This window comes from Arachis stenosperma, chromosome 1 (assembly GCF_014773155.1).
Source record: "Arachis stenosperma cultivar V10309 chromosome 1, arast.V10309.gnm1.PFL2, whole genome shotgun sequence".
Taxonomy (NCBI): domain Eukaryota; kingdom Viridiplantae; phylum Streptophyta; class Magnoliopsida; order Fabales; family Fabaceae; genus Arachis; species Arachis stenosperma.
The window spans coordinates 23999611-24010563 of record NC_080377.1 but is presented as its reverse complement, the minus strand read 5'-3'; positions in this window follow the sequence as shown (position 1 = coordinate 24010563).

The window sequence follows — 10953 nt, the reverse complement described above, 5'->3', positions numbered from 1 at the left end:
AAAATCCACTTCGAGTGCAGGGAGGTCAGAATCCAACAGCATCTGCAGTCCTTTTGAGTCTCTGGATCAGATTTTTGCTCAGATCCCTCAATTTCAGCCAGAAAATACCTGAAATCACAGAAAAACACACAAACTCATAGTAAAGTCCAGAAAAGTGAATTTTAATTAAAAACTAATAAAAATATACTAAAAACTAACTAAAAGATACTAAAAACATACTAAAAACAATGCCAAAAAGCGTACAAATTATCCGCTCATCACATGGCAAGCTGTATGTTGGGCATCACCGTTGTCAATGGCTACAGTCCCGTCCTCTCAGTGAAAATGTTCAACGCGCTCTGTCACAGCACAGCTAATCATCTGTCGGTTCTCAATCAGGTTGGAGTAGAATCCATTGATTCTTTTGCGTCTGTCACTAACGCCCAGCCTTCAGGAGTTTGAAGCTCGTCACAGTCATTCAATCATTGAATCCTACTCAGAATACCAAAGACAAGGTTTAGACCTTCCGGATTCTCTTGAATGCCGCCATCAATTCTAGCTTATACCACGAAGATTCCGATTAAGGGATCCAAGAGATACACATTCAAGCCTTGTTTGCTTGTAGAACGGAAGTGGTTGTCAGGCACGCGTTCATAAGTGAGAATGATGATGAGCGTCACATAATCATCACATTCATCATGTTCTTGGGTACGAATGAATATCTTAGAACAAGAATAAGCTGAATTGAATAGAAGAACAATAGTAATTGCATTAATACTCGAGGTACAGCAGAGCTCCACACCTTAATCTATGGTGTGTAGAAACTCCACCGTTGAAAATACATAAGAACAAGGTTCAGGCATGGCCGTGAGGCCAGCCCCCATGATCTGAGAACTAGACGTCCAAAGATGATCCTAAGATCTAAAGTGATCAAAAGATGAAAATACAATAGCAAAAGGTCCTATTTGTAGAGATCTAGTAGCCTAGGGTTTACAGAAATGAGTAAATGACATAAAAATCCACTTCCGGGCCCACTTGGTGTGTACTTGGGCTGAGCATTGAAGTTTTCATGTGTAGAGACTTTTCTTGGAGTTAAACGCCAGCTTTTGTGCCAGTTTGGGCGTTTAACTCCCATTCTTGTGCCAGTTCCGGCGTTTAACGCCGGGCAGTTTTGAACTGATTTGGAACGCCAGTTTGGGCCATCAAATCTCGGGCAAAGTATGGACTATTATACATTTCTGGAAAGCCCAGGATGTCTACTTTCCAACGCAATTGAGAGAGCGCTAATTGGGCTTCTGTAGCTCCAAAAAATCCACTTCGAGTGCAGGGAGGTCAGAATCCAACAGCATCTGCAGTCCAGAAAATACCTGAAATCACAGAAAAATACACAAACTCATAGTAAAGTCCAGAAAAGTGAATTTTAACTAAAAACTAATAAAAATATAATAAAAACTAACTAAAACTTACTAAAAACATACTAAAAACAATGCCAAAAAGCGTATAAATTCTCCGCTCATCACACGGTGATGGAAGGGCAGCGTTGCTTCCTCGCGACTCATCCCTTTCCCTCTTCTCTATTCGCAGCTTCAACGGCGGCGGCAAGGGACGGGTTTGACGGCGGCGACGAGACGGGCTGGTCGGCGAGGAGGAGAATGGTCCATGCAAGACGCGGCAGACGGTGACGGGGGCACGGCCTCCTCTCCCTTCTCTCTCAGATCTCCCCTCTGGTCGCGACGCTGACCACGTGCCTCTCTCTTCCTTCGATCGACTAGACGGCGGACTCCAGGGCGGCGGCGACAGCTCAAGGCGTAGCCTCCCACCAACACCCAGCGACGACGCGGCGGTAGTGGGCTCCTCGCCGGCGCCGCTCTTTCTCTCTTCCTTCTCCCAATTTCTGCCTCCCATTACTTTCCCTTCATTGGTTTCTCAAGCGATAGTGTGTGTGTGTGTGTTTCGCATAGGTCTGCACAGAAGGAGGATGAAGGAAAGCCTGAAGGCTGCGCAGCGTGAAGGAGATTAGTTTTAGGGAATAGGTGTATCAAAATTAGGGTTAGGGTTACTTTTGTAATTTCAAATAAAAGTAGGGGTAATATAGTAATTGAAACTCAATTATATCCAACACTAATTGTATATGGAAAAATACTATTTGCTCATCAATTTTACAAATTATTTTCAATAAAATGCCCAAATCTAAAGATTAGAAATAATATAATTAATTTCTCTATTTTCCAAAATAGCAACATTAATATTTAAAATACTAATTATTTAATCCAAATCATATAAAAATCCTTATTATTTTACAACTACCAACTTTATAATTTGAATATAGAAAATAATCTAAAAATTGTAAAATTGGATAATAATCTCAATTTATTTCAAATTCAATAAATCAAAACTTGCTTTAATTTTCTTTAATAAAATAATTTCTGAAATCAAGGCTATAAATAACTATATGATTTGAGACTTGATCATGATAAGACTTTTCAAAAGTTCTGGGTCTTACATACCGGATCGAACAAGTAATACTATGATGAGTGGATATTATTATTACGAGGATTAAAAGATTGAGTAAGTAAATATCAAATTAGATACTTAATTAGATTAAAAAACCTGGATTGAAAGGAAAGATTGTGTCTTGCTGAGAGTTTGAGAACCTTAAATGCTTGAATGCTTATGGACAGAAAGCTTGAATGTTAATTTGAGAGAAGACAGTGATGGTGAGAGTCAAAGATTTCGGAGATATTTATACTTTTAGATAAATTAAACCTTGTTCACCTATCTTAAAGTTTGCAAAGATCTTTCACAACAAATCTTTAGTAATTGATTTTCGATTCCTTGGCTTCTTAGTTTTTCAAGCATTAATTAGTCGTTGATGAGCGGATAATATGTACGCTTTTTGGCATTGTTTTTAGTATGTTTTTGGTAGTTTTAGTTGAGTTCTTAGTATATTTTTATTAGTTTTTAGTTAAAATTCACTTTTCTGGACTTTACTATGAGTTTGTGTGTTTTTCTGTGATTTCAGGTATTTTCTGGCTGAAATTGAGGGACCTGAGCGAAAATCTGATTCAGAGACTGAAAAGGACTGCAGATGCTGTTGGATTCTGACCTCCCTGCACTCGAAGTGGATTTTCTGGAGCTACAGAAGCCCAATTGGCGCGCTCTCAACGGCGTTGGAAAGTAGACATCCTGGGCTTTCCAGCAATATATAATAGTCCATACTTTGCCCAAGATTTGATGGCCCAAACCGGCGTTCAAAGTCACCTACAGAAATTCCAGCGTTAAACGCCGGAACTGGCACCTAAATGGGAGTTAAACGCCCAAACTGGAATAAAAGCTGGCGTTTAACTCCAAGAAGAGTCTCTACTCGAAAATTCTTCATTGCTCAGCCCAAGCACACACCAAGTGGGCCCGGAAGTGGATTTTTATGTCATTTACTCATCTCTGTACACCCTAGGCTACTAGTTCTCTATATATAGGACCTTTTACTATTGTATTTTTCATCTTTGGACATCTAGTTCTTAGATCAGATCTTGGTCCTTCTGGTTCCCTCTCTGGGGCCGAAACCAATGATCACTTTTGTTCTTATGTATTTTCAACGGTGGAGCCTCTACACACCATAGATTAAGGTGTGGAGCTCTGCTGTACCTCGAGTATTAATGCAATTACTATTGTTCTTCTATTCAATTCCGCTTGTTCTTGTTCCAAGATATCACTTGTTCTTCAACTTGATGAATGTGATGATCCGTGACACTCATCATCATTCTCACCTATGAACAAGGTGACTGACAACCACTCTTGTTCTACAAGCAATCAAGGCTCTAGTGAATATCTCTTGGATTCTTTAATCGGAATCTTCGTGGTATAGGCAGGACCTGATGGCGGCATTCAAGAGAATCCGGAAGGTCTAAACCTTGTCTGTGGTATTCTGAGTAGGATTCAATGATTGAATGACTGTGACGCACTTCAAACCTGTAACCTACTGGGCGTTAGTGACAGACGCAAAAGAGGGATTCTATTCTGGTAGGGGAGGGAACCAAACCGGTGATTGGCAGTACTGTGACAGAGTGCGTGCATTAGCTTTCACTGCGAGGATGGGAGGTAGCTGCTGACAACAGTGAAACCCTACACGAGCTTGCCATGGAAAGGAGTAAGAAGGATTGGATGAAGGCAGTAGGAAAGCAGAGAGACGGAAGGGAAGGCATCTTCATGCGCTTATCTGAAGTTCCTACCAATGAATTACATAAGTATCTCTATCTTTATCTTTATGTTATTTTCGTTCATCATCATTATACATTTGAGTCTGCCTGACTGAGATTTACAAGGTGACCATAGCTTGCTTCATACCAACAATCTCCGTGGGATCGACCCTTACTCACGTAAGGTATTACTTGGACGACCCAGTGCACTTGCTGGTTAGTTGTGCGAAGTTGTAGTGATCACAATTTCGCGCACCAGTCGTCAATTAATTAATCAAGAGATTAAGAACAAAAACTGGTTTATTTTTCTAATAAGATTTAAAAGTAGTCCTTAGGTCAAATTACATGTCACATATTCAAGCAAGTCCTATCCAGTTAAATCTTTAAAAGAAAAGCATAATTTTCAAAAGTTGTTTTAATCCGAATTATATGTCACTTATTCAAAATTAGAGTGATTAAAAACCATGCATGTGTCACACACTAATTGAACCACTATTTCTAGCCGAATTCAAAGAGCAATGTGAAAAAGTTTTCAATCTTTAATTCAAATATCAAAATTTTCAATTATAATAAAATAATTGAAAATAGATTAGCATACTTTTCGATACCACTAATTCGAATGAAGAATAAATCACTCAAGTATGAAATAGATCAATGCAAAACTTCAAAATAAAATAAGTGTAGAATAATAACCTATAGAAAACATAAAGAGAGCTCCTAACCCTTTGACAAAGTATTAGTTACCCATGAAAAAGGAAAGAAAACAATGAAAATAGATCATGGAGGAGCTGGGTGTCGCTCCCTGTGAACTATATTCACTTATTTATATCATAATTCTAGAATTCAAATTCAAACTAAAACTAATCTTATCTTTCGGAGAGGAAGATAAGATAACTATCCTAATCTTATTTTTTGGATAGAATGATAAGCTAATTAATTACTAACTTGTAAATTCAAATTCAAATAATAATTCAAATCAATTACGACAATTGAATCTCTTATGTTTCTAGAAAGAATTAATAACTAATATTCTAGAGTCTTCCATATTTTGGATGTGATTAAGGCCTCTAATGATGTGAATAATTAAGCTTGGGCCTTAATTATGCTTCTTGAGAGTTGTAACTATGTTTAACTCGGGTTTGTATTAGAGAAAATTGAACAAAAAGTCCAAAATTCTGCCTTCCAAGAGAAAGTGCACGCTAGGCATGGAGCATAGGCCACCATGTCTGCATGAAGCATGCATAGGAGTCCGCCTTGGCGTGGAAGGAGGCCACCGGACCTGGATCAAGGCTGCTGGGCATGGTGCCCCATCCACCTGGCGTGCATGTTGTTTGCTAGGCGTGCGTATTGCATTTCCACTTCTTAGGGCACGCTTCTGTTCTTTGGGTCGCGGTTTTGTTGCTTTTATGTTGGTTTTTTTTTAAAAGCCTTGATTTTTTCTAGTTTTTAGGCCAAAATTTTTGAAAATATAAAATAACTATCCCAACTCCACATATTTGATTGTTTATTAAATTCTTTTAGAAAACATAAGAAATTTGATTAAATCGTAAGAAAATAAATGAAAAAGAAATTTAAAAATAGCTTAAGATAACGTGTCATCACAACACCAAGCTTAAAATTTTGCTTGTCCTCAAGCAAAAAAAGAAAGATAAACGGAGTTTAGCTTAATGAAAAACATTTGAAAACTTTTTAAGATTGAAAACAAAAAGTTGGATTTATGATCATTCTTGTGGTTAAATTTGGCTCTCTTATCCTTCATGAATCTTGCATACTTAGGATTTAGGAATTTTCAAACCTAAAATTTGAATTGTATTATGAGAATTCTTTTAAATTTGAATGACTTGAAGGCAGTTTATTTCTTATTTGATTTAGGAAAAAGATTTTTTGCAGGCTTTTGACTCTTAGTGCTTTGACATAAGATAACTCTTAATGGACTTTCAATCAATAATCCAAGGTCAGTTGGCCCAAGTCACCAGGTGATAAAACACCTTTCGGATCTAATTATCTAAGCCTCTCTTTGACACAGTCATACCACAAGTACATAACTAGGATTTTTACCGAGACATCGACGTTCAGAACCTCTTTGGACTTCTTAAGTTTTGTTTTAAGGAGACTCTCTTAACGAACTTTCAATCATTAATATCGGTCCAGTTGGCCTAAGTTATCGGGTGATAAAGTACCCCTCAAACTTACTAGCCCAAGTCTATCCTTAAAATAGAAATATTACAGGCACATAACTGTGCCCTAATTATTAATGCTCACTTGGAACTTTTGATTTCATTGATCTTTTTAGATTTTTTTTTCAAACTGCTTCAAGGAGTTGATTGGTCGAATCCTCATAATACTTCTTTAAATTTCTGTTCTTGAAGATTCTTTTTCTGTTTTCTCAAGATTCAAGTATTTCAGATTTTTTCAAATGTAACCGCATATATTTAAGCACCTCCACTGTTTATTTTTGAATTATTTAATTTAATCTTTTCATCAAGATATCCTCCATAAAAATATTTACTGGAGGAACAAGCATTCAAATTTAAGTTTAAGATGAGAAAAGAAAGATAGAATATGCTATGTATGTAAGGAAGGAAAAAGTAAATAAAAGAGAAAAACAAGAAAAATGAAAATAGAAAGGATAAAAGTAAAGGAGAAAAAAATAACCAACTACCAGTAGAAAATTTATCTTTTATGATCTTACCCAAGTTTATTCAGTTATCATCACTACTTTTTGTATCGGGTTTTCAAGATCCATGGTGTTACCAACACTAAGCTTAAGGGTTTACACCAAATATAGAGATTTACATTAAACTTAAATATTGACAGAATAATGGATGTAAATTATGGACAAAAGCATATGTGCATGAAAAGAAAAAAGGATAAGATAAAACCTTAATCAACATGATTTTAAATGAGGGGTATTTGATTTGAAAATGCCTGACATCGGTTAAGGACGCCGAGCGTCCTTGCATGCATGCTCCCATGGGAGCTTCATTATTCATACGCCAGCCGTGGGTCATCGCCGCCTAGCGTACAACCCAATTTTTTTTGGAATAAACTTAAAACAAAGGAACATAAATATGCATGTAAAAGAGGAGGAAGAAGGGGAAGAAGATGATGATGATGATTATGAGCTCTTAAACAAAAGAAACAATGAAGAAAAGGGAAATACTAACCATGGTTGGGGTACTGGTGCACGCGTACGCAAAACCCACACTATTTCGTACAGCAACAGACCAGCAAGTGCACTGGGTCGTCCAAGTAATACCTGAGCGAGTCAGGGTCGATCCCACGAGGATTGTGGCTTGAAGCAAGCTATGGTTGTCTTGCAGGTCTTAGTCAAGCGGAATCAGAAGGAGTTGTATTATGTAAACCTTGAATGATTATATGTCATAAATGTTGAAAGGGGTAAAACCAATTGGATTAAATAATAGGAATTATATGATGGGAATAGAGTTGAGAGTTGGAGTTGCTTTGTCTTTTTGAATTAACTCTGGTACTACTGTCTTTTTTGCTTGTGAATGATCTTCTTATATGGCAGGCTGTAAGTGATCAAAGCCATTGCCTGTGGTCATTGATCTCCTCTGCTACAGAATGAATGCTATTGGCCATGGCCATTGGCCGTGATCATTCAATCTGACGAAGGGTGAAGCGCTTAGCAAGTCATTCTACGGGCGATCCTACTCAAAACGCCACAGACAAGGTCGAATCTTCCGGATCAAAGAACGCTGCTTCTTTGGATTCTAGCCTATACCACGGAGACCCTAATCTCCCTGGAAATTGGCTGAACTGGTGTCTCAAAAAATCTCCAATGAAGTCGTGGATTAACCGTCTGAGAGATGTATAAACATAGCTGTTAGCTCGTGCTTTCCTTCCAGGTACTCACACAAACCCAAGTAGACGCGGGTGTTTGTCAGGCACGTTCGTCTTAATGTGATTAACAGAGCTAATTTGTCAGATCATCCTATTCACCACGATGAAGATCGGGATATACATCTTAGAGATAGATCAAACACGGATCGAAGAAGAAACAGTAATACTTTTATTAATTCATAGGACTCAGCAGGGCTCCTCCCCTCAACCTAGGAGGTTTAGAAACTCATACTAAAGTAAAAACACAAAGTAAATGAAAATATGGCAAACCTCCCTCAGTGAGAGGTGTAAAAGTTCTTTAAATACTAGGTTAATGACTAAGGATTACACAGAAAGGGTAAAATGTTCTATTTAGTGCTAAAATGCACTTCTGGGACCCACTTGGTGAGTGTTTGGACTGAGCTTTGATGAGATCCACGTGCTGTGAGGCTCCTTGGGCATGGAACGCCAGCTAGGGGGTCCTCTCTGGGCATTTGTACATTGGTCTCTCCAACTCCTCAATTTCAGCCAGAAAATACCTAAAATTGTAAAAACACACAAAAACTCGTAGTAGAATTCAAAAATGTGAATTTAACACTAAAACCTATAAAAACTCAATAAAAACTAAATAAAAACTACTAAAAACTATATGAAAATGATGTCAAAAAGCGTATAAAATATCCGCTCATCAGTTACCTCCCAACAAGCACTTCTTTATCGTCACTAGGTTAACGTTGAGCTTCTTAGGTTGGTGGTTGGAGTGTGTCACAACCCCTCTCAATGTCATCTTTCACGAAGCATGCATTGTCTAATTCCTCTTTAGATTTAGAATCTCTAGGATATGGAGGATCTTCAAGGGTTCCTTCATCCACAACTTCTTGGACTATAGTATCAATCAAATCAATGGACATGCAATCTTCTGATTCCTCTAATTCGCTTGGGCATTGTATGGCTTGAAAGACATTAAAAATTATTTATTCTTCATGAACTCTCAGTTTGAGCTCTCATCTTTCAACATCAACAAGTGTCCGTCTGGTGGCCAAGAATGAAACACCCTAACTTTTAGCACCTCATGATCGTACCAAAAGTTCAGGCGTTACTTACCTCTAAACCATTTTATTCTATACTATCTTTATTTAATATTGAGCATTTGTGAATACGAACTAAAACTTTAATTAAGATAACAAAATAGTTTTTTACTTTTAATTACTTAATCACAAAGATATATACATCCACAGAGCATTATATACATAGACTTAATCAAAGATCCTCAACTACAAGTCCGACCCCTCTAAAAATAAAAAATAATAAACGACGAGGGGAAAATAAAATCTAACAACGCAACTTGTAAACATAATCTTCTATGTTTTCATAGCTCTGCGTAAACTTTCGCACCTGTAGCTAAAAGGGAGTGAAAATAGGGGGTAAGAATTTGGGAGTTCTTAGTAGGATTGGGGTTAGAAGTTAAGTTTGTTTCATTAAGTTCTCAATCAATAACAACAATCAACAAAGTATAATCCAACACAGCAATTACAGAACATAGAATCCAATTGCAAGCACGCACAATCATAGAAAATACAATCACAAACAAATATGCACAAACAAGTATTATACATGTCTAGTCCTCTACAGGCTATGAACTCATGTGTCTGTTTGTTGCCTGATTCCCGATACTGGTCCTAAGATAAGCATTTCGTACTGCTGTCCTTATCTCAGCCAACGTCCCTGATGAGCGGATAATTTGTACGCTTTTTGGCATTGTTTTTAGTATGTTTCTAGTAGGATTTAGTTAGTTTTTAGTATATTTTTATTAGTTTTTAGTTAAAATTCACTTTTCTGGACTTTACTATGAGTTTGTGTGTTTTTCTGTGATTTCAGGTATTTTCTGGCTGAAATTGAGGGACCTGAGCAAAAATCTGATTCAGAGACTGAAAAGGACTGCAGATGCTGTTGGATTCTGACCTCCCTGCACTTGAAGTGGATTTTCTGGAGCTACAGATACCCAATTGGCGCGCTCTCAACGGCGTTGGAAAGTAGATATCCTGGGCTTTCCAGCAATATATGATAGTCCATACTTTGCCCAAGATTTGATGGCCCAAACCAGCGTTCAAAGTCACCTTCAGAATTCTCAGCGTTAAACGCCGGAACTGGCACCAAAGTGGGAGTTAAACGCCCAAACTAGCACAAAAGCTGGCGTTTAACTCCAAGAGAAGTCTCTACACGAAAATGCTTCAATGCTCAGCCCAAGCACACACCCAGTGGGCCCGGAAGTGGATTTTTATGTCATTTACTCATCTTTGTAATTCTTAAGCTACTAGTTCCCTATAAATAGGACCTTTTACTATTGTATTTTCATCGGGGGGATCTTAGATCATCTTTAGGTCTTTGAATCCTTTGATCATGTTTTGGGGGCTGGCCTCACGGCCATGCCTAGACCTTGTTCTTATGTATTTTCAACGGTGGAGTTTCTACACACCATAGATTAAGGTGTGGAGCTCTGCTGTACCTCGAGTATTAATGCAATTACTATTGTTCTTCTATTCAATTCAGCTTGTTCTTATTCCAAGATATCACTTGTTCTTCAACTTGATGAATGTGATGATCCGTGACACTCATCATCATTCTCACCTATGAACGTGTGACTGACAACCACCTCCGTTCTACTTTAGATTGGGTGGATATCTCTTGGATTCCTGATACACGACGCATGGTTGCTGCTCGCCTGACAAATGAGCGCTCGCCTGACAACCGAGCCATCCATTCCGTGAGATCAGAGTCTTCGTGGTATAAGCCAGAATTGATGGCAGCATTCAAGAGAATCCAGAAGGTCTAAACCTTGTCTGTGGTATTCTGAGTAGGATTCAATGATTGAATGACTGTGACGAGCTTCAAACTCGCGATTGTGGGGCGTTAGTGACAGACGCAAAAGAATCAC